Genomic DNA, 27,390 nt, shown 5'->3' on the forward strand with positions numbered 1-27,390 from the left:
AATTAAGGATTAATTCTTCTAAAATTCCTTCCGTTTCTACTGAGCTAATCAGGTTATCTAGGGGTTCCAGAATTCCCTAATTATAAAACAAACAAAATAAAACAAATAAATTGTAAACCTAAATCAAAATGGCAATGCCTTAGAAGCCATAACAGGAACTTCCCCTTCATAGAAAGCTCAGGAATGGAGTGGTGATCAATGATTGATCTGCAGGGATCTGATTGGTCACAGGAACTCTAGTAATGAAATAGATGCTTCTTCCTAAGGTTACTGCTCTCCTTATAAAATTAGAAAAACCCTAATCTGGTAGGTGGGTCTAATCCCAACTTAAATTGCCTTCTTGGGATTCCCAGCTTCTTGTCCAATTCCCAGACCTAAGTCAGCCAGAGCCCTTGGATGGAGGAGGAGAAGGTTATTTTCTTTAAGGGATGATCCTGCAGTGCGGCTACTTATGTAAAACAGGGAAGTGTGTGGAGACTCTGGCAAGTTCCAACAGGAGAAATGCAAACCAGACTCTAAGGCTTTGGGATTAAAGCCATGATCTCTTCTGCCAGCAGCAATTTTCCATGTGAGAAGCAACTTCTTGCTTGATCTTGGGCTCTGGTAAAGAGAGAACATCTGTCGTGCATCACCAAGGGACCATGCAACTTGAACTGTCCCTCAGTAACTGGCGTTGTCTGACTCACAGAACCATCCAGAATTGGATGTTCATAGCAGCGTTCCATTTTAAAATGGAAATGGCACTGTATCCGCTATCCACTGCTGTTCTCTTTTGCTGGTTTTGCCTGAGCTCACAAGGGCGTGATGTGATTCACTGGGGGCCATTGGTGTAGCAATGCACCATGTGTATCTATAAGATGGGTCCAACCAGGTCTGGAAAGTATGAGAAATCTGCCTAAGAAAATGGCCAAGGCTATGATGATAGTTGATACTACTCTTTATCTCTTCTCCAACCCACAAATATGGCCTCACATGGAATTCCTTAGGACCACCTCTGACCCAATGATTTATAAGCTTTTCATATGCAAAATACACTCAGCCCCTCCTAAGACCCTTAAAGCCCCATCCAATCATGTCATCAGACTAGAGACCCATAATCTCTTTATCTTTTTACAGATGTAGACAAGGCTTCCTGAAACCAGCACCTCCTCATGTAGAGGCCCATGAACTAAAAAGTCAAGTTATCTACCCCCATATACCCAACATACAATGCTGACACAAAAACAGGGTTATTGCAATCAACACTCCCATTCAAAAAGGACGTGATGAGAGACACACAGCAGTCACCGATCCATTTGCAATTATTTTTTTTTTTTGTCCTTTTTGAGACCAGCCGCACCATGCTCAGCCAGTGAGCGCACTGCCATCCCCACATAGGATCCGAACCTGCGGCAGGAGCGCTGCTGCACTCCCAGCGCCACACTCTCCCAAGTGCGCCACGGGCTCGGCCCCGCAATTCTGAAATACATCCAGAAACACATTGTCAGGTCCCTCCAAGGGAAACATGCCATGACTAAGGCCCAATTCTGGTCCCTGGCAATTCTTCATGGTTTTTGGCCCCTTCCTCTTGGAAGTCTTATCTTTGTCCTCTGAAAGATCTTTCCTTCTGCTCCAAAACTCATGCTGAAACTTAATCCCCATTGTAACGGTATTAATAGGGTGGAAAATCTGACTATGACATTTGAAAGGCAGGGGTTTTAAAAGGTGATTGGGTCGTGAGAGCTCTGTCCTGATGAGTGGACTAGTACATGAATTGATTAATAAATTAATAGATTAATGGGTTAATGGATTAATGGGAGTGGGACTGGTGGCTTTATAAGAAGAGAAAAAGAGACCTGAGCTAGCACACTCAACCCCCTTACCATGTGATGCCCTGTGCCTCAGGACACTGCAGAGAGTCCCCACCAACAAGAAGGCTCTCACCAAATGCAGCTCCTCAACCTTGGATTTCCCAGCCTCCAGAACTGTAAGAAATAAATGTATTTTCTTTAAAAATTGCCCAGTTTCAGGTATTCTGGTAAAAGCAACAGAAAATGGACTATGACAACTTCCCTCAAGAAATGTCTTGTGTTTGCATGTAACCAGCTCTTTCCACCTCCTCCCTGCCCATAGAAAGTCAGGGGACCCAGAGACTCCTTGCATTTTGAATTGATTCTGTCTCTTTTAGTTCAAGTTGGCAAATCCCTTTAAAAACATTATGAGCTTTCTATTGAGTGACTGAGATTCACCCTGTGCCCCAAGCTAAAACCATAATTTCTTTCACGACTTATCACTCCTTACTTTGGTCTTCATGTAGAATTTTTTCTGGAGTACAGTGCCCTTAAAATTCCTATAAGTCCTTTTGTCTAGCTGAGGAAGTAACCAGGTACCACCTTTAATCTTTCAGAGGTCATGCAGCCGTGTCCTTCATAATCCTTACCTTGAGACTATTCCTTAGTTTGAGACTCTTTTGACAGAAGGAAAGACTAGGGATGAGAAAGTTCTGTCGCTAAATTCTGCTTACAAACAGAACAGTTCTCTCTCTTCCGATTTCTTGCTACGTGCAGCTAAAGAAGCCATTTGGCACTTTTAATGTTCTACCTGTAAATCTCTTTAGCTAGACTTATAAGTTCAGGTACAAATTTCTGTCTTCCAAGTTACTGCAGGTGACAATTTTGCAACTTGTTTAGCTGCTGTAAATCTCAGATTGCCGTCTTTGCAGCCTCCAATCGCAGTTTCCTCACTTCCCTTTGAGCCTTTGCCCACTGCCTGGTCCCAGAGTCAATGCCTCATGTTCTAGGTTTATCACAACTGCACCCACTGCTGGTATTTATTTTTTATTTAGTTATCTCTTTCTTAGTAGCAAAACACCACAGAACATAGAGGCTCAGAAGCAAAGCAAAAAATGTATATTTTTTAAAAATATATTATCTATATAATTATAATATATAATTATAAAAATAATATATTAATAAAATAAAAAATAATGCAATAAAAATATATCAATAATATATTAATAATATTAATAATATATTAATAACTAGTAATATATTATTTTATAATTATTTATATAATAATACATTACATATAATAATGTATTATTTGTTATGATTCTGTTGACTGGCTGGAAGTTTCTCCTGCTAGATTTTCTTGGCTCACTTAGCTGGAGGGCCAGCTGGGGGCCAGGCTTAACTGGATGGCTGAGAGGACCAGGCCCCTCTCTCCCTGTGGACTTTCATTCTCGAGGAGGCCAGACCAGGCTTCTTCACATGCAGCCTCGGGGCAGTGTTTCAAGAGGGCTACCCCAATGCACAAGCATTTATCATATTTGATGATGTTCCATCATCCAGTGCAAGTCACTTTTCCAAGCACAGAGTCAGTGTGAAAAGGACTACACATGGGCTTGGATACCTGGAGGCATGATTCATTGGGAGCCATTAATGTAACAATCTAGCACATGTGTATAGGACCTGGAGCCCAAACAGAAAGGAAGGTCAGAGTAAACTGCACAAGAACAATGGTCTGATTTCCACTTTACCTGGTCCTGCTGCTTTCCTTCATTTTATCAACACAGACTTATGGGATAACAGGAAATTTCTTCTGACCAGCTAAAGAAGGAAGAAAAATTAAGAGCCTGATTTGTTTATACTAGACAGAGGTGGACAGCTACTCAGGAAGGATGGTGGTGAGGGGACATACCCCTTTGGGCAGGTATTTGGGTGGTGTTTTAAATTGCATCCTTAATATGAGAAGAAATGTGGACTGAAGTACAAATAAACCTGATTAACATCATCAGGAGTGGAAAACTGGTGATGCTGGGATCTGGGGAAGAAGTACATGTATGGATCTCTAAGAATGGGCACAGAGTGAAGGTATATTTGTCTTATATCAAGTCCCAGCATTCCCTGCGGAGGGCCTGATATGACTCCACTCTTGGAGGAACCAGGCCTCCACTTGGCAATGGATTTATTCCACTGGACTCTTCCATCAGATCCACATGGATTTATTCCACTGGACTCTTCCATCAGATCTGTATTGCTTGAACCTGCCTTATCCATTACTATAGTGTTCCTCTGAGCAGGGGTCAATGCTGTTGTAAATTGAGTGTCACAGTGGACTCACGGCAATGGAATTCACTGGTCTTACCACATGTCCAATCACCAAGAAGCAGCTGCTCGATGGAATGATGGAAGATTCTTCTGAAGGCTCTGTCATGGCACCAGCTGGGAGACAGCACCTTGTGAGATTTGGATTCTGTCTCACACAGCATGGTAAATGCCTCAAACTGGTCACCAATACATGCGCTGTCACTGCCATAGCCGGAAGGCATAGAATGCACAGCCAGTAACCACCAGGGTAAAGAGGGGAGTGGCCCCATCACTATTTTACCAAATAATGTTTGCTTCTCATCCCTACTACTTTGGCTTGATAGGTTTAGAGGTCCCAGTGTCCAAGGGAGGAAAGCATCTTCCAGGCAGCATAATAATGTTTCTGATGCACTGGAAGCTGAGATTGCACCCTGGCCTTTTGGGACTCCTTACGCTGCTAAATCAACAAGGTAGAGAAGGAGACCCTCGCTATTGTGATCAACCCTGATTACCAGAGAGAAATTGAGTTGTTACTCTCTAACATGGGCAAGAGGCCTATTTTTGAATCCAGGGAATTCCCTGGAACACTTCTTAGTAATTCCCTTGCTCAATAATCCTGCAAAACTGGCAGCCTAATACTAATAGTACCACCAAGTTCTCTCCTTCTAACCAATGAGGGTTGGAGTTACCTGTCCAGGTAAAGCAGTCCCTCCTGCTGATGTGCTGACAGAGGGTAAGGGAAGCACAAGACGGTAATAGGAAAAGACAGCCACTACAGGAACCATCTGGAGATGTGGGAACAGCAGCAATGATGTCATATGGTACAAACAGGCTGGAACCTGTAAGCCCACCTGGAACCCCACAAGGATGAACTGAACTTCTTGTTGGTTCCTACTGCCTCTGGCCCTGGTGAGAAGGGTGTCTTGCAGAAGCCCTTCATCACAGAGCTAAGCACGCACACGTGGCCCAGGAGTTGGAGAAGCTGGAGGAGGATCCAGGGGAAGGTGGACCAGTTTTAGGCTCAGCGGCTGCTTCTCGCCAACGAGGTGATTCAGCAGACCAGCAAAAGCATGTGTGTCTCTTGGAGTTTCCATCAAAGCTTCACTTTTAATACACTGCTAACCCATGTGTTATCTCATTTAGTAAAAATTCCATGAAGTAGGTATGTGGTAGGCAGAATTCTAAGACTCCTCAAGACTCCTGGCCCCTGGTGTACACACTTCTCCCAGTTATCCAATCAAACATTAACCCTGATGCTTCTGCAAAGGGATTTTTCAGGCATAATTAAAGTCCCAAATCAGTCAACTGTAGGATAGAGAGATTATCTGGGTGTTCCTCACCTTATCACATGAAGCTGTTAAAAGAAGAAAGATTTTTTTCTGGTTGATTGCAGAAGGAGAATTCAGAGAGTTGAAATGTAAGAATGATGAGATATGCCATTGCTGGCTGGAAGACGGAGGGGCCACGTGATCATAGAGATGGAATGCAAATAGGATCTCAGAACAAAGGACAGCCCCCCACTGACAGCCCATAAAGAAATGGGGACCTCAGGCTTACAACTGCAAGAAACTGAATTCTACCAATAATAAGAATAAGCTTGGAAGCGGACTCTTCCCCAGAAACTCCAGACAAGAACCCAGCCTGGCAGACAACTAATTCAGCATTGTGATATCCTGAGAAGAGAACCTAGCTGTGACCTGCTGGACTTCTGACCTTCAGAACTATGAGCTAATAGGTGGATATTTTTTAAGCTGCTAAATTTGCAGTAATTTTTTATGCAACAATAGAACACTAATACAAGGTACTATTATAATTCCTATTTTGAGGGTATAAAAAGTTAAGTAATTTGCCCAAGATTACTTAAATTTCTGAAGGCCCTATTATGATTTTGTTACTTCATAAAACATCTGGGCAAAAATCCATCCTGGTATCATCTTATTCTCTTGTGTTAATTTTTTTCTCCTGTATTATATTTATTGAAAAGGATCATATAACTTCATGGGAAATAAGTGTGTGCCTTTCGTTCTTATGGTACTATGAATAGTGTATTTAATGCTTGAGGCAGAGTTGGGAAGATAGGAACTAGGACAAAGAGCAGGTGAATAGGGATCAAACTAGAGAACCTACAGTTCTGAAGAGAGGAAAAACTATTCCAAGAGTGTCAAAGGTAAGAAATAAGCCAAAGATCTGAGATCTAAGGTTTTGACGTGATCGAGACAGACTATCCAAGAGTTGGGAAGTAAGAGAAGTGGAAACAAATCAGCACACTTAGGAGATAAAGACAGCCCAGGGGCTCTTGATTGGAGGTTAGAGAAGGTCTGATAAATGCTGGAAAGGGACCAGATAATCTCTAAGGTGACGTCCAGGTCCTATAGCCTGTGCTTCTATCATGTTTATGTTGTCTTTTTTGCCAGTGTTCTCTTTCCTGCTACTGGGTGGGTCTTGAGTAGGCAGGTGAATACAAGTAGTGACAATGACGCAGGGACTTGAAGTGGCAAATGAGATCCTTTTTTTGTTTGCCACAAATAATCAATTTCATGGTTAAATTGCAGTACCACTATTCTTTTTTTTTTTTTTTCCTTTTTGTCTCTTTTCTACTGACCAGTAACGGGATCGCAACCCTCGGTGTCGCACCCACACCACGCTCAGCCAGTCTCCACATGGGATCCGAACCCTCGGTGAGAGCGCCGCCACACTCCCAAGCGGCGCACTCTCCAGTGCACCACCGGGCCAGCCCTGCAGTACCACTATTCTATTCAGGCTGAGATACCCGTTTTCCTTGTGGATAATTCGGGATTTCTACTGTATACTATTTTTACCTATATTCCATTTCTTCCACTTTAGTTCTAAATAAGGAGAAGATAGGAGAAAAGACTTACTTTGAGAGTTATTATAACAAGAGAAAATGAACCCATTGCTTTGGTTACCAAAGTCTCTTATGAGCCTACAGAAATGTCATTTTACCACTGTCTCTGTTCAACAAAAAGACAGAGAACCAAACCTCTTCGTTTTGTAATTAGAGGGTTATGTAACATTTTGTGAGGATTTACTATCCACTATATCCCTCGCTTTCAGACAGAAGGAGAAGCAGTTGATGCAGAGCCTTGGGTTCCTTCTGCTCTGGAGAGTGGTGCAATGGGCTGTCCCGACTTCTGCCCCCCACCCAGCCATATATTAAATCTCTTTATGATCATGAATGTTCCATGTTCCTGAGTCAGGGTACCCAACGTGGGTGGAAATAGATGTTAGATTCCAATAGACCATATGTAGCATGACATCATTCTGGCCACAGTAATTGATGCAGAGATGGGGCTCATTAACCAGTCAAAAACAATAAGAAGCATTCTCAGCATCTTACTGGGACTTGGAGAGGGGGATTTGAAACTAGATTGAAGCGCCAGTGGACGTGAAACTGAGTCGACATAAATTGTGAGTCATTTGAAAACACACAATACTCAGTTTTGTAATCATAAAGATGACAAGTATCATAGATTAATAAATATATGACATTTATCAAGCAGTTACTATGTATCAGACACTATGCTCCACTTTTTATGTGGGTTACTGCAGGGGAGCTCAGTGGATGGCCCTGGACCAACCCAATTCTCCCCACTTTCTTTCTTGTAGTTCTCAAGAACAACTGTAGAATGTGCTGGGAATGCAATGTCCTGAGATAAGGAAGAGCTGGCTGGTCAGAACAGTCCGAGCTCTCCTGCTCCCCCTGGAAATAAGATGTCCTTAAACACTTTAGCCTAGTGAATACTGTTGCCCTGGGGGATAAAGCCCAGGACAGGCTGCTTTCTGGAGTCCCTCAGCTACAGTGCAAGTGGGGCATACACAGAGAGATCTTATCTGCCCTAGGCATCTTTCCTGAGCCTTGGAAAACTGGTTCATCCTGAATCCTAGGCTTCTGTTGTCTCAGGCAAGTAGCAAAAGTACAGCCCAAGATGCAGTGGGCTCAAGTGGTAACCAATGCACAGTGGAGCTGCATCCCGGTTATGTTATACAGTAGTCACAATAATCCTACACAGTAAGTGATGCTATTATCCCCATTTGTGGTGGACAAAGAGATGAGCCACCCAGCACCCCTGCAGGGAAGGACTTGTTGCCCTAGCTGCCAGTGGCTGTTGTAGACAGCAGTCAGCTGTCAGATGCAAAGAGCCACCTGCCCCTAAGCCATGCCTTTGCACATCCAGTGTCTGAGCTGGTGGAGGCCATTTAGACCCAATGCAGGACAATTCTAATGGGTCATTGTAGCTTCAAATCTTGCAGTGGGATCAACCAAGTGAGGGTCCTCTGACCATTTCCACTTCCTTTCCCTCCCTTCCATAGGAGCTGATATCCAGTGTCTGAGCTGGTGGAGGCCATTTAGACCCAATGCAGGACAATTCTAATGGGTCATTTTAGCTTCAAATCTCGCAGTGGGATCAACCAAGTGAGGGTCCTCTGACCATTTCCACTTCCTTTCCCTCCCTTCCATAGGAGCTGATCACCCTTTAAGATGTCCTTTTATAACCAAAATTAATTTTTTAAATTTATAGGCGCATCTTTGCCTTTTAAGGATGTTGTGGTTTTTGTATGTTGATTTTTGTGAGGTAAGAGCGCAGTGGGGCGGGAATGGAACAAGGACTGGGTTTCCACAACAGCCAGGATCTTAGATCTAAAACGAGCACTGGCCCAGAGACCAGAAACCATCACCCACCTTAGTTCTGGTGTCAGCGTGTCCAAAGCAAGGCCAGATCTGCACATGGGCCAGGGAGATAGATTGGGTTGTAAATTGCCATGATCAATGATGGAGAAAAACAAGATTAGCCAAAACGAACGACACCCTGTCAAGATAATTCAGTTTGTCAATATTACTAGCTAATAAGCCACCATTACATTTTGATATGTGGGAGAGAAACCAGCTTCATCTATATAAAAAAAATCAATAAATCCTAAAAGCCACCATCTACATGAGCTTTGGAGCACTGACCTACTCAGAAAGAGCCCCCTCCAGGCCTTGATTTCACCTGAAATCATAAAATAGATGTGTAAGTGCAATTCCAGACATGCTAAACACAACACAGCCTCAGACACAGGGCTGGTGGGAGCTCAGAGGAACTGCAGTTTGCAGCTCTGAAGCACAACTTGCCTGATTTTCTGATGTCACCGTAGACTACTCTTAATTACACTCATGCAGATCACCATCTGAGCTCTAGGGAATAAATGAAATCAGTTCAGCCCGTTGCTCTTGTCTCTGGCTTTAATCAAATCCCACGCCATGCTAATATGATTCAGCTCATTCAACACACGTTTCTGTGTCCTTCATGAAGAGCCATAGCCCACATCACTGTGGCAGGTTTTCAAGTTAGAGGATTTTTCAAGGCATTGGAAAAAGACAAATAGGTTATTACCATCTCTTAACTTATCTAGCCTAATGACTTGTAAGAAAGAGACTTTGCAAAATTTTTGTACTGGTGGAAAAATATATAATCAAAATTAGCAGGCATATCCATAGCAGCTTCATAGATTAAACAGAATGCTCTTTAGACAACTATAGTCTGTGTGAGTTGTTCTTTTAATGTTCTAATGTTGTTTTGACTGAAATCGTGCATCTTGCATCCTTACTCCAGAACCCTCAGGGATTGTTTGGTCCAGTTTTTCTTTGTTTATCTTTATCTCTGACTCTATTACTAGATCCAGCAGGCACTATGGAGCATTAAAATCACATATCACACATATTAATATCTTCCGTATATGGGATATGTGGTTCAGAAGTAAGAGCAAATGAGATCACAACCTCTCAGGAAACATCAACAGCAAACGCAACTCATAGCTGTGCATACGGTTGAATTGTGCATAATGGATGATGCAAATTAAGGCAAACATCTCTTCATATCAAAGGCATCTTTAGAGAGCAGACATTCTTGAGGGGTCAAATCGCTGTATAACTAGAAAGTATAAGTGTAGAATAAAATAATCCTGGAAATAAGAGGTCTTGATCAGCCCTTTCTCTGGAAGAGGATCACATTCTGGGAGGTGGAGATTCTGCGTCTTGTGGAAGGAAGGCTGCTTTTGAAAGGAACATTATAAAATTACTAGCCAGTGGTATTCACTGCTCTTACAATTTAATTGTCAATCCATTTATCCCTAGGGAAAAGATGGCATAAAAGAGAGATCAGTTCATAGGTAGAAGCAAGTTGTGGGAAGGCTTTAGAAAAGTACAACTACTGTTTGTGATGACTACAAAAAAAAAGGGTTTGCAAAGGAGGACACTGTGAGATGTCCCTGGAATAACAACACAGAGCAAGTTAAATTCAAAGCGGGAGGGGGATAGGTGGTTGTCCAAAGTGTTTGTCATGACAAATTCAACTTTAAAGGCAACCCGGGTTATGCTTGGAAAAGGCCACATCCTTTCTTTGCCTCCAGTGCTCCCAAACACAGACTCCAGAGTGGGGCTGGGGTCAGCCGCGACCGTGTCCCAATTGCGGTAGACAGGATGGCCCGAATGGAGCAGCGGGCTGGGTCGCGGCAGGTGCAAGCAAAGCCCTGGGGCGCGGCCACGCCCCTCAGACCCAACTTGCTCGCAGCGCCCCCTCCCGGCCGTGCGGGCCGAGCGCGCTGAGCTCCCGTGCCCCGGGCTGCCACTCTTGGATTTCAGCCCAGTGGGAGACAGGAACTAGACTCTCTTTCTCCTGATCCTCCAAAACCCTAATAACCAGCAGACGAAAACGGATCTCCGAGCTTCAGCTTTCCAAGCGTTTCTCCAGCAATAACTTAATAACATGGGGGGAAAGGTGAGGGCTGGGAGCTAACCCCCCAAAGATTCCCCTAGCCTGGAGCACTCGCGTTTCCAGTTTCGTGTTGGAGTGGCGGGGGCTGTCTCATCTGTTCCTGCCCGGCTCACCCACCCCAACCCAGGTCCATCGCGCGCTGAAATGATAGGATGGACGGCTGGAGAGCGTCTGCGGTCTGTGCCGTCCCTCCCGCCCCCGCCCCTTCCTCTCCGGAACGCGCTGCGCCGCCGCTGTTGTCCAGCAGGCGGCGCTGCGGACGCTCTTATCCCCGGAGCCCAGTCGCTGCGTGCGCTGACAGCGGGGCTCGGCCAGTCAGCTGGAACTGAGTAGCATTCATTGAATCTGCGGATTTCATGACGTCTCCCTGCGTGGTCCATCACTTTTCTCCTAACCGGGGATTTTTTTTTTTCTTGCCACTCTTGCCTTCTTCCCTCTCCTTCCACCCGGTCTCCCTCTCCCGTCCCTGCCCAAACGCACACCCCTCCGCCCCGCCTTTGGCCCCCGCGCCCAGCCCTCCTCTCCGCTCTCGGCCGGAGGGAGCCAGTGTGAAGACGGCCGCACCTGGCTGGAGAGGCTGGGCGGGCGGAGGGGTGGGGACCGCGGGCGCCGGCGAGCTGGACCCAGAGCTGGATGAACCAACCGCGAGGAGAATGGAGTCTCCTAACAGCCTCCCGGGGCTAATGTGAAATCTGACCGTCTGATTCCAGTTTTTCTTTTTCGTTTTCTTTTGGTATTTCCTTGCCTCGCCATCCATCGTGCTGTGAATTATTAAATCCTGCTCCGTTCCAAGAGAGGAGATGATGATTGAGTGAAGCCACCCGGTCCGCAGCCAGGTAAGCGGTGCGCCGAGTTGCTCGAAGCATCAACCCGGGCGAGACGTTCCGCGCCCGGGGGTCCCGCGTCCCCTGCCCAGCTCCGCCGCCGCTGTGTGCTTCTCCACTCTGGCGAGAAACATGATGCCCAAGTCAGCGGAAAGGCGAGGGAGAAGCCGGTTACATAACAGAAGGGAAATCTGTTTCATACGGTTTTCATTAGCAACTGAAAACTCGCTCGGGGGTGGGGGGAGGAGGGGTCTGCATGCCCTGGACTCGGAGAAACCCAGTCAGTTACTGCAGACATCGCTTGAGCCTCCGCTGGCAAAGACGAAATGCACGAATAACTGGCAGGGGCGGCTTGCGGTGTAGTCACCTACAGTTGGGGAAAGCCCATTGTCTTTGTTGAAAGCTGTATCCTTGTTCTGCTTTGCATAAAGAGGAGAGGAGAAAAAAGGAGAGGGGAGCACAGAGAAGACAGCAGAAGGAGGAAAAGTGAGAGGTGGGAGAAGCAGGCAGAGAATGGAAAACAAAATAACTCCTAACTGCTCTCTATCAGCAAGACCCGAGATGTGACATGATGGCTAAAAACGGTGGCTAGGAAGATCTCCCTAGAAGTAAACTGAATTATTTTGCAATTGCAAGGGGGAAAATAACCCTTCAAATACAACGAAATGTTTATAGCATTTAGGGGGTTCGGTGAATCTGTTGACTTTTCTTCCTCCTGGGTATGTTTTCATTTGCATCAAGACATTAAGCTTGGATTCGTTTTTAACCGAACTAACATTAGTATTCCCCCAAGCCCAATAAAACCCTGGGTGGATCCACAGGTATATCTCCTGCACCAGACTCAATATGGAGAGACTTTTAGCGGGGAAACATATCTTAATGGAAACAGCCACAGAAATGGGGTGAGGTTAGTGGAGAAACAAAACACCAGCATTTTCCAAGAGTCCACCTCCACCCCGCAAAAAGGAAAAGGAATAAAAAATCTTCAGGGTCTGGAAGTTGACGATTCATTATATATGTTCAGAGTCTCTCCCTCTCTCTTTATCCAAAGTCTGACGGTCCTGGGGAACATCAAGGCACACAGTGCAATGCCAAACCCCTACTAGTCCGTTCCCTGCCTGCCTTTCTTTTGCTGAAAAACGGAGAAGGGGGGCTGCTCGAGAACTACTTAGAAAGAAAAGGGGCTTGCTGTAGTCAGGGCTGAGCTAACTGAGCTTCGCCCATTTTGCCTGGAGAAAGAGAAAAAGAGCTCGAGTCTCCATGGCGACGTAGGTGGGAGGGGATTCGGCAGCTCCAGCTACAGAAGAAAAAAAAGAAAACCCTGGACAAAACTTTCCGGCTCCAGGCAAAGAAATAAGCCAGCCGCGTTTTCTGCGGAGTGTCCCAGGGCACTGGCTATGCCCATCTCCCTGTCCGCGACGCTCGAGAGGGCGTGTAGGACTGGCCGGGTACCCCTCAAGCCTGGCGAAAGTTGCCGGGGTTTCGGAGGAGGTTCCGGATTCAGCACCAAGGCCAGAGCACAGGCGCTGGGGTGCCGCCTCCCGGGTCTGCAGCCCAGGGAAGCAGTACAGTCCTAGCTCCTCTGGTCGGGTCGTGGGAAGTCAATCACTTTCCGTAAAGAAACGATTCCCTCGCCCGTGCAGAACCTGGATATCAGATTATCCGCGGAATTAACGGGCAAAGAGCTTGCAAATCATCCATTTCATGCATGGCGGCGCATCAGAGTAACTATTCAAAATCAAGAACATTGAAACTGCAAAGGACCCGAGCTGAACTGAGAATGGAGGAGGGTCCCGTACTGTGGGGAGAAAAAAAGGCGCGCGCGCACACACACACACACACAAACACAGACACACACACACAGACACACACACTCAAAATCAAGAACATTGAAACTGCAAAGGACCCGAGCTGAACTGAGAATGGAGGAGGGTCCCATACTGTGGGGAGAAAAAAAGGCGCGCGCGCACACACACACACACACACACACACACAAACACAGACACACACACACAGACACACACACTCACACACTCACACACAGACACACACACTCACACACACACGCACACACACCAGATAAGCCCCTGACCAGAGCTGTCTAGTTTCAACTGGGTTCCTTTGGTTTACAAAAGCATCCATTGATTCCTGCCCCCTTACACGCCTCGCTAACTTTTCCTTGGGCATAGATGGCAGAAAAGCACTGTGGCCATAGCCTGGTCAGTGCGAGATCAGCCAACCAAGTTCTGTCTAAGGGTCCTAAGACCCAAGAGGGTGGAGAAATAGTTTACTCTTAGTACAGACCTGATAGGATCCTAAGCAGAGCTGCTGAATTCCTGGAAAGGGAAGAGGTCATGTCAGCAAGATGAGAACCAGTGTGAGAGCAAGGTGACTACATTTCGAAGGCTGCAGGCATAGGACAATGAGAACAGTCACTTCTCTTAATACAAACAAGGAAGAAACTGCACAGGAAGGGAGGAGTTATTACCAGTCACATTCCATTCCGACATTCACACAGGGAAAAGAGGTAAGTCTATCTAGCCATTCTGCCTTCGCCTTACCAGAAGCGGGTCTCTGCCCTGCTCTCTTCGTCGTTTGTCATAGGTCCCCCATCCACACTGATACTGAGGAGGAAAAATAGTACAGGAAGGGGGCAGTCACATTTCAAGTAGAAAGCCTTTAAGAGTGGCCTCTAGGTGTTGCAAGGGGCAGCTTGAATTGCAGACCCACGTCAAGGTTTGGCAACGAGTTGAAATGTTGATAAATCTTCTACACTATCCTTTTCACTTTTAGGGATGCACTTGTGCATAAGGTTTTGAGCTGGTTCTGGTTTGCTATTCGTAAGGATAAATAATCCTGGTTTTCCTTGCTGGGCTTTCCAACTGTGGATGTGTTGTTTTCTGAGAATGCATGCAGAGCACTCAGGACATGGTTAAAACAGTGTGTTTATACCTTCCAGCCTTTTTTCAATGATTGCTAGTGAAGACAGAGAAATCTATTCCAAACCTGGGCAAAAGGGTGAGATATTACAGTATTTATTACATTTCAATTCCTGATGGATGATAACAAATTTATCCATGATTTAATTTATAAGAGTTGCTACCTAAAGTAGGGAGAAGAAATGATGCATGAAATATTGTTAGGACTTAAAGCAGCTGTATCTTGGCTTTGTTCCATCTGATATTATCAGCAGAAAGGAAGCAGAGATTATTATGAAGATAAAGCCATAGAATAATATAGATTGTTAGATAAACAAAGTAATGTATTTGTGAGTTTTAAAGTTCAATTTCTCAAATGAATTTAAAAGGGGGGATATGTATAATCTAGGTATACGTAATTGCTCAATCAATAATCCTTAGTTCTGGTAGATTCCATGCTCACGTATTCAGTGTTAATTTACCAAACTATGACTTGCTTTCTTCCTCGGTGGCTCATTTCTGAACAAAGTGTCTTTATGTCCTTATGTAGTCAATAGCATCCTCCAAAATAATTGGCTTTCCCATTTCAAGTATGATTTGTTAAGGAGAGCAACTTAGTAAAATTCATTCCTTGCACTTGGCTCTAATTGGCCATTATTAAAAAATTACTTTGATACCTCATCTTGATATTTCCTTCATATTTACATCAGTAAATAGTGTATTCATTCATATGATCCAGGTCTTTATTTAATACATAGGATTTACATAGACTGTTTCCTCTGAGAATATGAAAATGCTTTACTTCACTCTAATTTCCCTTCCTGTGCTCTCATAAACTATCCCTACTTTATAGGATTTTTTTTTAAAAAAACATGAGAATATCTGTTTGATAAGCAATAGAAAGAAAACATTGGAGTTTTAAAATGAGGAAATAAACCATTGTGGAATTTTAACCCCACTCGCTGATTTTTACAGGTAGAAAATGATCTGTTCTCCAGGGTTCAGTGGTGATCATGTGAACCTTCATGAAAACAAGAAAAATCCTCTTTATGGAAAGACAGGCAGGCAAGATGAAGCTCTTCTCTTTGCGCTAACTCTTCCTTAATTAAATAATCTGTAAGTCATATGTAGATTAACAAGGAGAATAGACCAGAGAAAGGCAGAGGAAGAGGGAAAAAGGAAACTAGAGGAAAAGGCAGTTATTTCTTTTTACCAGGTTTGATGTGAAGATACTTTTCAAAGCAAGGTGTGTTTGCTTGTTTTTAATTCACTGTATCAGAACATTAAGGTTGGTGGAATTGAGATGTTTAAATTCAATGAACTTGAATTTATAGCTTATCAAAATTACATCTATAATTTCTCTACTTTATCTCTAATAATTGTTACTTAAATACCTAAAGAGAATTGATTCACTCGAGTTTTATAAAATTATTAAATTTGTTAATATCATTAAAAGAATTGGGCCAGCCTGGTGGCACACTGGAGAGTGCGCCACTTGGGAGCGCAGCGGCGCTCCCGCCAAGGGTTCGGATCCCATGTGGAGACCGGTTCCTGCTCACTGGCTGAGCGCGGTGTGGACGCAACACCGAGGGTTGCGATCCCGTTGCCGGTCAGTAAAAAAGACAAAAAAGGAAAAAAAAAAAAAGAATTAGTACTTAAGTTGAAAAATCATCAAAACACTTTTTTTTAAATTAGGGCTTTCTTTTAATTGTAATTAAAGTGTTTTCACAGATAAAATGCAGTCATGTGGGATAACATACATTTTTAAATTTTTTACAAGTCATTAGACATAATTATTTCTAGAAATAATTAAGATCCAATAGAAAGAGATTGTCATAATTGCAGTTAGTGCTCTAATTGTATTCTGAACTTTCTCGGACAAAGTACGAGGATATACATATACTTGATATGATCTTAATAGCATTAATTAATAAAAAAATTATTTTCCTCAAATATTAAAAGAGTAGTTAGTATCCTCCCTAAACTATAGCTTTGATCTAACCATACCTGCTAATCAGTTGTAGGTATTCATTCATTCATTCATTCATTACTGAATTGAATAGTTATTTAAATAAAACTTCAGAGAATGGTTTTGCTCAGTGCACAATATTAAAATGGCCATTCAAATCTCTATTTTGTCCAGAATGCAATAAAACCATCAATGACCTTTCCTAATTACAATATGTGAAGTTAACCCCAGGTTTTAACTAAATGACTGTTTAATTCATGTCTATACAGATGTATGCCAATCACATTAAGCCCATCAACCCCTTCCATCTCATGTTTCACGTTTCTTCTCTATAGCTGTGCATAGGACTAGGGACCATACAGTCCTGGTTGTTCTTTTGATGAATAGACTTTAGCTAACACCACCAGTCATATTCCCAGTCACAGAGATGTGGTTTCTTGTATGAAATCTTTACAAAAGGAACTAGCAAGTGAATCTGCAGGTTAAAAAGATTCACATCCTTGCCAACAACTGTTTTGTGGGACTAAATCTAAAAGTATTATATGCAACTGAGAGACAAATCTACCAATTAAATTTAAATCCTGGTGCTGCAGCAGTTTTTTCTTTAATCTTACAGGCATCTGCTTTTTTCCTGAGATCAGAATGGATCTTTTTAATGATGTTTTAAATTTTCTTCATATCGTCCAGCAGGAATTTGTTCAAGTTGACAATGTGTTTGGCAGGCAGTATTGCTCCATGATTAAGAGCACAGCCTCTGGTGTCTACATTTGCAACAAGGTCTGTGTGTATCACACAGTTTTTGTTAGGTTTGGTGCAATAACAGAAACCCTAGCATCTCAGTGGCTTGCAAAACAGAAGTGTATTACTTCCTCAAGCTACATGCCTTTGCTGGTCAGCTATGGCTCTGCTCCCTGTGTCTTCTCTATGCTGAGATCCAGACTGAAGAACCAGTCCAATCTGAGACATTCCATTCCAGTGTCAGAGGGAAAAGAGAATTCCAAATTAAGCTATGGCCCTTAAAACTCCTGCGTAGATATGGCAAAGTTATCCACTCACATTCCGTTGACTGGAACAAGCCATGTGTCCCACCAGTGTCATTGGTAAATGGGATGGAGATGTGTGTTTCTCCCACAGTGAGGCACTGCAAGTTACACAGCAGCAGGTGGGGACGTATAATCTTCTTACAGACAGGGAAGTGATGAATTGGGGATAATTACATAATCCACTGAACTAATTGTGTGACCTTGATCAATTTTATAACTTGGTTTTCCTACACAAAATGAAAATAATAATAATAACATCTGCCCCCAGAGATTTTATGACGATTCATGTGATAATGTGAGTTTCTTAACACAACATTCAGCACAAAGTGTGTACTTTATAAATAGTAGATGCTGTTATTTTTTGTTACAATATGGCATTATGTTCAGTCCTCAGTGAGGCTATGTGTATCGTATTAATTAGATACCTGCTACAACAGAAATTCTCCCAATCTCAGTAATTTAACAAAATAGAAGATTTTTCTCATTCTTGTAAGTCTAATTAGCTGATGTCATACAGAGACCCAGGATTTGTCATCTTTAACACATGGCTTCCAAGATCTCCTGAGGGTTGATACCCAGCTCATTCTTGTAAGTCTAATTAGCTGATGTCATACAGAGACCCAGGATTTGTCATCTTTAACAACTTCCAAGATCTCCTGAGGGTTGATACCCAGGTAGGAGGCAGGGAAAGAGGGAGAGTAGGCGATTTTCCAGGAGATTTTAATGATCCAGGCCTGGAAGTAATGTATATCATTTCTACCCATATTCTGTGGCCATACGTAACTGCAGGAGTAGCTGGCAATTGTAATTTAGCTCTGTGCGCAGGAGGAAGGAAAACTGGTAGGGTAAACACACTGGAATCTCTGGCATATACACCCTATGTAAATGTCTGGCATCAAAGAAATGCAACTCACATTGGTCAAGAATGTGGGGGTAGGCAGAGCTAATAATTTGTTCCCATGGTGAAAAGATTCCTGGTGGAGACAGTATTTTGTTGCTCCCTTGAGTTATTCTTCAGTGGTGTATAAATACATATATTTTAAAGAAGTTAGTTAGGATCTTTTGGCTTTTGGAGCAAGAGTGGATGATACTTCACAAAAGAGGTGCAAATCCATATTGTTTGACTTCTGTTCACTGAACCGTTAAAGTAGACACAAAAAAGAAGAGCTAACTTCCCAACCCATACTCAGGAGCAACCTCCCAGTCCTGACAATTCCACCCCCACGTTGTGTCTAAGAATGCTGAAGAATTAGAGGCTGTCTTGCAATATCTGGTATTGCTGTTGACTAACAATTTGCATTTTGTTTTGGATTACACAGATGTCTATAGGTTAGGCACACGCTGTAAATTTAGGTTGAATTAATCTAACAATAGTCAGTGTTCTCCTGAAAACAGACCATGAAATTTTGAATTAATCTAACAATAGTCAGTGTAAGTAGTCTTTGAGAACCTCTGCCTGACTCAAGGAGAGCATGTACCCTTGGAAACTGAGAGCCATACCTTTTCACTCTAAGTGAGAGACCAGCTTCAATGCTAAACTTACAACCTAAGGAAGAGAAATGTCAGGGGAATATATGGGATGGCTATGAATGAAAGATCCAGAAGAACCAAGGTGGTGGTCCATGATGGCTCCAGCTCTCTCACATCATTCCCACTCCCCTAAGTCAGGTCCACTCATGCAAGACCCAAGTTTACCAACCTCAAATAGTGAATACCACCAAAACATGTTAATCCTCCCATGGGGCAGTTGACTGGATTGGAGAACCCTTGGCCACTTTAAATATCTTGCCATTCCAAAGTAAACAGTGTCCCATAGTGGAACTTCTGTTTGATGAAGAGAGTGATTTTGAGGAGAGGGTTTATTTCACTGCCACCTTCTGTCATTTCAATCTAAAAGGGATACAACCCTACTCAGTCATCTGTGGAAAGGAGTAGTCAGGATGGTAGATGAGTCCAAACCATGTAATGCAAGAAAGAGATGAAAGAATTAAGGGTGTTTTCCCTTCAGAATACTTGGGGAAAATGACGGTTGCTTTCAGGCAGTTTATTTCACTGCCACCTTCTGTCATTTCAATCTAAAAGGGATACAACCCTACTCAGTCATATGTGGAAAGGAGTAGTCAGGATGGTAGATGAGTCCAAACCATGTAATACAAGAAAGAGATGAAAGAATTAAGGGTGTTTTCCCTTCAGAATACTTGGGGAAAATGACGGTTGCTTTCAGGCGTCTTGATATTTGAAGAAGGAGGGATTAGAACTGTTGTGCTGGGCTCTCAGGGATAAAACTAGGACCTAGCAATAGAAACTACAAAGTGACATTTTTGATTCAATATGAGACAGGGTTTTCTGGAGTCAGAACTGGGCAGAGGTATGTGGTCTGCATTTGCACAGCTGCAAAGTCTCCACCACTGGAAGGTACCAAGAAGCTGGGAATGCTCAGAAGTGGGGATGGAGTGTGTGTGTTTTAGAGCCTCTGCCAACACAGAGCACTTCTCATCCCTGTGACTGCAGTGACGCCTTCAGTTTTAGTCAACAAATCAGACTGCGCCTCAGCCTTCTGTGGGGTCATTGTTTTGCTCCTTGAGAAAACATCACTTCTCTATCAAAGAAATAACTCATATTTAACCAAAATGACATTTTGGTCCATACCCAAAACTTGTCGTTGATGAGAACAGGTCTGGAAGATGTGGTCACATGACTAAGCTGCAAGAGGTCTGCAGTGTCCACCACTGGCAGAAGAAATTAACCCTTGCTTCATGTTGTCCGTGGAGCTCTACCGTCAATCAAAATATACAGAATGCAACGTCTCTTTGGAGCTTCTCGACAGCCTCGTGTCCTTTCAGACTTGGGACCCCATGACTCATCAGCCAGAATACACGAGATTTGTAGACATCTCTTATGTGCAAAATATAGTGCTCATAAGATATCACTCTTACTCTCAAGGAATCCAGTCTCAGTAATGGCAAAGGAAGAATGGATCTCTTCCTCTTCAGCTGTCTTGTGAAATCTCACCAGCGAATACCCTAAATATATATTCACCTTCCTGAATTTCAACCAGCCCTCCTGGGGTGGCCAGGCTCACAGCAGTAAAGTATATAAAGAGAGGGAACACAAAGAGTAAGGGAAATACAGGAACTATATATGATATTATTTGTTATTATAAAAGGGGTTCGTCCTTTGGGAAGGAGGCTGAATTAGGGGGCCCTCTTTCTTATCAGCACTTGAGGGGTACTGGGCCCCAAACCAACACTTCACATGTCTCCTCGACAGGCCACAGGTGGGTCTCTATGGGCAGAAGCATCAGAGCTGACAAAAGTTAGCTCAGATCAGTGGTCCCCAAAGTGTGTCACCGAACCAGCAGCAACATCATCACCAAGGAAGTAGCTACACATGCGAATTCTTGAGCCCACCCCAGACCCACTAAATCAAAAACCCTCAGGATGGGGCCAGCCACCTGCATAGCCCCTCCAGGGACTCTGAGGCATACTGAAGTGTGAGAACTGTTAGCTTAGGTTTTCCTCAGATCTGCTGTAAGCAGGAACTCTGAGCATGCTGCCTCTTCCTGTTTCTTCCCACGGTGAAGACCTCGACATGTGCGTTCATGCATGAGCCATGCAAAGTCACAACTGGAGACAGAATGCCATCCCCATCTTCCACTGCGTTGTCAGATTTCATCTGGACTCCGTACCCAGGGGAAAAGAGCATAAACCAAAAGCTTTTTTGTCTAACATATAAAATATGCATGATCACACTAAGTTGCAAAAGATTATGGGCACAAAGCAAGGGCTTCTCTGTTGCTCTTGTTGTGTAAATAGACTGCTTCATCTTTTGGAATTATGGTTAATCCATCCAGAAGTCTTTTGTTCTTTTTAAAATTAATAGTCTTATCTATTATCCTTTAAATAAAAGACACTATCAGCAAATAAGAATGGAGACTCTTGAGAAAAGCCATATTAAGAAAATTGAATAGAGGGCTTATCATGGCAAACCTTCATGCAGTCAAGTGAGGAATAATTATAGTTATGTAATGTTTACTTTCATTCAAAACATCTCTTGACTGTCTGCGTATTTCCAGAAAGCAGCCTTTAATAGCTTTGTCCTGTATCATCACAGCTTCTTGGATTAGTCAGTCAATAAATCGCTAATAAGTACCTACTATGTAAAGAAGACAGAGGAGAAACAGGAAAGATATTCTGACTCCAGCCCTCAGAGGCCTCAGACTTGAAGAAAATAATAATATCAATGAAACAATAATGTGTGACACCCAGAACATAGCATTTACTGTAGCATTCAACAAGAAAGAGGGTGGTGCTAGAATTTAAGTTGGGGAGGGAAATATGAGTAAGGACTGGGAGCAGTAGGAAACATGCAAGGATATGGTGGAATGTGAATGGGTCTTGCAAGAAGAGTGAGGTTTGGGTGGGTAATGGGGGAAGGGTGGGCACCTGCATTCAAGTGTATTGGCAATAAGGGTTGGTCAGGCTGGGGTATGGTCTCCCACTCCATGGAGAAAATGGACAGCCAGGCACCAGTGTAGAAGGTGAAGTCATAGATCTTTGAGAAGTAGCTGCTTTGACCGGGGGTATGCAGGAGGATACACAAGGGATTTTAATCTGATGGCTGTGGTAGGAAATACCAGATCAGAAGTGAATTAGGATACTGACAAGAAGGGAAGAAGACCTAAGCACGCTCAGAGCAGTGAGATACCAATAGAAAAATGGTCCAGTTTTAGTGCTATCAGCGGTGCTGAAAGCAGATGATCACTCATGAGCCCAGAGAGCAGACTGATGATGGATTCTATCCAAAGAAAATCTCTAACGCTGCACTCCATGAGCAAGAGGGATCGCACGTGGCCACGGTCCAGGTGTGGAGTGCTGAGGTCGTCACAGTGAATAAACAACGCTGCTGAGAAGAAGGCTGGGGGAGCCTCTACAGCAGCCACCTAGAGTGCGGCTCGTTGGTCCTGTTACGAGCAAATAGGTGGCTGGCAGCATCTCAGAGCATTTCTGGTGGAGTGCTGAGGTCGTCACAGTGAATAAACAACGCTGCTGAGAAGAAGGCTGGGGGAGCCACTACAGCAGCCACCTAGAGTTCGGCTCGTTGGTCCTGTTACGAGCAAATAGGTGGCTGGCAGCATCTCAGAGCATGTCTTGGGGGATTTGTCCTTCCTGGGGCACTGTGGGGAACCAGTATGACCAGGGTTGCAAATGGGAAATGCGTTAATCCCAAAGATGATGGGACCATTTATTTTGTGATCTGGAACAGAGTAGACATGACTTCTTTCTCATTTGCAAAAACAATGTTGCTTGTAATCATTTATAGTTGTATATGCCAAACTACAAACATTTTCTCTGCCCATGGAGTAAAACTCACTTATGCCTTTATGGAAGTCACTGAAAATTTAGGCTGAAAAGAGTTGCTGAACCAGCATAAATGGACACCCCTTGGAAACACGGAGTCTATGGCAAAAATATTAAAAGGGCTTTAAGTGGAACCTACCTTAATCTGGGAGTAAGCTTGATGGTATGGCCCACTTCAGTACAATGTTAAGTGTGGGTTAATTTAGAACCTCAAAATAAGTGAAGATAGTTTTTACAAGTCCCCAAAATGATAAAAACAATGAGCTAAAATACCTTGCTTTCAATGAACTTTATTTTTCAGGAAAATAGTTTGGGTTTGTTTGTCCTGCACCATTGAGACAACCATCATGATTTTCTATTCCTGTTGTGTGCATAAGTGGAGTTTATTTTAAATTAGCAGTGCTGAATTTTTTGTACAACTCAGCTGTCATGGGGAGAACAAAGAGTTGGGCACTGGATTGATAATGGCTATTATGTGAGATTCCAGGATGAGAAAGTATATTTCTCCTGAAAATCCTTGGTTATAATTAGTCACCAAAACAATACCAAAGTCATTCATGATAGCCCTCCAACAAAATGTGTCAAACCTGAATTTTAGAGCAAATGATAGAAAAAAAATGGCATTGTGGTCATCACACAAAAACTAGTCACACAAAACGAGTCTGGAATAAGAGAATTTAATTAAAACCCACCAGTCATTTTCAAATAAACCCCCAATATTTTCACTGAGTTAATAAGATTTTATTAAAATAGGCAATTCTTAAACTATACTAGATCTTTTTTGTTGATTCTCAACCCATCTAAAGTAAATTGTCCTTTTATTGAAAAAAAAAAAAGGCTTTTAGCACTGAGGATGTCTTGGTGATTCCAGATGTCCTGGTGAAAAATCATAATTCTTGTTTGACTGCTTGAGCTCTTAAATGTGCAAGAATTGTTCTAATTCATTCTTTTCTTCATGTAAGGAATCTGGGCTCAAGTTACTTCTTCCCTTCTTAAATTTCCAAATTTAAGAAGCTGTTGTTATTGCTTCAGCGACACTTGATACATAGAGAGTGACAGCCCTGGTGCCCATCCTGGCTTCTTCCAATGCCTTTTCAGACATCAGTGACCTGGTTGAGTCACTTGTGCTTCACATTCTAACCACAAAACAGATTCAGTCACTCTGTCCCCTTACAGCATCTTAAGATTTCATAACATGATCAACTACGTGAGAAAAGATCAGAGAAATGTTGCACATGAGAAAGCACGTCTGACAGTGGGAGGGCAGAATTGGCGGGCAGTAGTTTCTAATAAGGAAGGAAAATGGGCTTGAGATACATGCAAAGAAGACTTCCTGAAATCAGAGGTTCTGCTGTAAAGGAAGGGAGGATAATCTACTTGCTGTCATCTCAGAGAAATCAAAAGGAGAAACCAGGTGGCTTCTTAGTTAGATGTCCAGTTCACTGAATCTGAGATGTCAGTTAAAGTACATTTGAAAATGCCACTAAAATGAAAAGTCATGTTTTTGTGCCTGCTTGACCTTTCTCCCTCTCACTGTGGGCACTGCCCAGGGGGCTCTTTGTGTAGCCACCTGGTGGGCTGGTGCTACCTGCACACGTTCTACCTTGCGTGAACCCTGTGACAACCAGGGCCAGACTGCACGTCGTTTCATCCCCTCTGTGTCTCTTCCAAGAGTCTCACAGAAAAGCCGCCTCATGGGCTGGCCCAGTGGCACACTGGAGAGTGCACCGCTTGGGAGCGTGGCGGTGCTCCCGCCGAGGGTTCGGATCCCATGTGGAGACTGGTTCCCGCTCACTGGCTGAGCGCAGTGTGGGCGCAACACCGAGAGTTGAGATCCCGTTGCCGGTCAGTAAAAAAGACAAAAAGGAAAAAAAAAAAAAAAAAGAAAAGAAAAGCCGCCTCATTATATGGTGTAATGCCTAAACTGTTCTGATTCCATTAGAACTACTGGAAACAAAACTATTAAGAATAGTTTTCTTTGCAAAATGACTATATTTTTCTATGTAGTCAAATTGTAGCCATTTCTACAATTTCAGCAAAGACCCACTGTACAAAAAATAAAACACCCAAATGGAGGTCACAAGGGAGATGTAACATGAGAAAGAGCTTTTTCCTTCTCTTAGTGACTTGTGCTAGTGAAAACATCTACTCTGGATGTCACTCAGATGCAATATTTGAATGATGCAGGAAAAGGAATAAATCCTTGTTTCAGATGGGACAAGGTGGACAACATTCACTCTGAGCCGTGTAAAAATTGGAGCACAGTCCAGATTGCTGGTTTTTGATGCTTCTGTATTGGTATTGTCCTTCCGGTTGCTTTAAAGATCTTTAAAACCTAAGTCATAATCCCTTTATCCATAAACACATTTCCTTTCAAGAAGCCTGAGAGATTGGAGTTAACTGTGAGTCATGCAAGTCTATAGAATGAGCTTTCACAGTCACTGAGTTCTCATAGGTGTTATTTAACTTCTTCCTGTATCAGGTTTTCCAGCTACAAAACAGGGATAATTCAGAAAAAAAAAAAAATAGTAATGCATTTTTCTGTCCCCTGCTTCTAAGAGAATATGAAAAAATATATTAAACGATGTAATGATTTTATAATTAAAAAAAAAAATAGTAATGCATTTTTCTGTCCCCTGCTTCTAAGAGAATATGAAAAAATATAATAAACGATGTAATGATTTTATAATGTTTTTTAAATGCCAAGCATATATGATACTTCAGGAGGCAGATATGCTACTTACAGCTACACTTGCAGGACGTGAAAGGAGAAATAACTAAGTTTAAAGATAGAATAATGACCCAGATACATCACAGGCACCCACATCATCAGAGACTGAACTGCGTCCAGCACGGCACACTCACCAACATAGGAAGTAGGCTCATGTTTTAGAAAGATGTGTAACAACTGAAATTGAAATCCTAGGTTGGAATTCAGTTTAATCCTGGGTTAAAGAGATAACCCAAACAATTCAATTAAGCCAAAACGTGCCATTGCTGAAGCACTTTCGATCATCAAAAAGTTAAAGTCAACCCTCTTCATTGAACCAAACTGTTTACCAAATCACTGTGGACTTGTGAACACAACATCTTGTGGTGAGAACTGAGTTTCAAAGTGTGTATACATGTATATGTTTGGGGGTAGGAGAAGCTCTCCACATTTATACCCATATATCCATATAGTCATCGAGGGTTCCATACAAGTGACACTTCTCAGATCCACTGTGGGGAAACTTCTACCAATGGAAATGTAGAGAAAGTATATTTTGGGTGTGTCCTGACTTGTAGAAACCAACCCGCTCTTTCTCCGAGATAACACTTCCCTTTTAAGTAACTTTCCAATTTTATCTCTTCCCTTGTTTTAACACTCCTACAAAGCAAGCAATGTTTACTGCTGATTCAGAAAAGTCACAAATGCTGACCTCAGGGAAGCTTGTGCTCACACAGCCAGACCAGAGACAACAGAGCACTGTCCATGTGTCTCACCTGGGCCCACAGCCATTTGTTGCATGAGTTAAGCTGTATTCAATGTCGAAAAATGTGAAAATTTAGATAAGCTAATTTTTTAAAAAAGAGAAAGGAAGAAAGGAAGGAAAGAAGGAATGAATGAGAAACAGGGTAAAATAGGAGAGAGGGAAAGGAAGGAGGGAGAAAAGGAAGGAAACAGCATAAACAGTAAACATATGGGTTTATTTATATTTTTTAACTAAAATTGGACCATTGCATACACCTGCTTTTCTTACCTGACAATACCTCACTAGCTTCTTTCCCAGTCAGTTACTGCAGGTGAAATGTCGACTTCTTTGGCCTCATCTCCTACCCGGTCCTCTCTCCCCTCCCTTCAGCCCCTGCTGAGGGACTCTAGCTGTTCCTCAAACACAACAGGTGCTTGCTACATAGCTCGGGGCCTCCTAACTCGCTGCCTGGGGTGCTCTTCCTCCAGATTTCCCTTTCTTCCACCCAATCCTGAATTGCCACCTTCTGAGAGGGAACCTCTGTCCTCACTCTCATTAAGCCCATGCTCACACACACCCTCCTCCCTGGCTGCCCTGTCCTCCTCCCCGATTTAATTTCCTCCGCGGTGCTTGTCACCTGCTAGTCTACCACATAAATCACGTGTCAATTTTGTTTGTCTTCTGCCTACTGCAGTAGAAGCTAAACTCCTGGGGTCAGAGCTTTTTGTCTGCTTTGCTCACTGGGTATCCCCAGCATCACACACACTGCCCTGCACACAGCAGGTGCTCAATATTGTTGGATAAATATAGAACATCATTGTGATGGCTGCACTGTAAGTAATTCTAAAATGTATTTACTGGGCTTTTATTACATCCTTTATTTTGGGCATTTGGGTCTTTTCCCTTTTTGTTGTTACAAACAATGCTATTGAAAGCATCCTGAGCACACTGTATCTTTTTTTTTTTTTTTTTTTTTTG

General features: G+C 43.1%; 1 protein-coding gene across 1 annotated transcript in view; it reads left to right on the forward strand.

Moving 5' to 3' along the window:
• The first annotated feature begins 11,163 nt into the window (after positions 1-11,163).
• Positions 11,164-27,390, forward strand: part of KCNJ6 (potassium inwardly-rectifying channel, subfamily J, member 6) — a 317,265-nt gene continuing 301,038 nt past the window's right edge. Inside the window, exon 1 of the mRNA XM_008569197.1 lies at positions 11,164-11,679. The gene's annotated coding sequence lies outside the window, so the exon portion shown is untranslated. The remainder of the gene's footprint in view (positions 11,680-27,390) is intronic.

This window comes from Galeopterus variegatus, unplaced genomic scaffold, assembly GCF_000696425.1.
Source record: "Galeopterus variegatus unplaced genomic scaffold, G_variegatus-3.0.2 Scaffold475, whole genome shotgun sequence".
Lineage (NCBI taxonomy): Eukaryota > Metazoa > Chordata > Mammalia > Dermoptera > Cynocephalidae > Galeopterus > Galeopterus variegatus.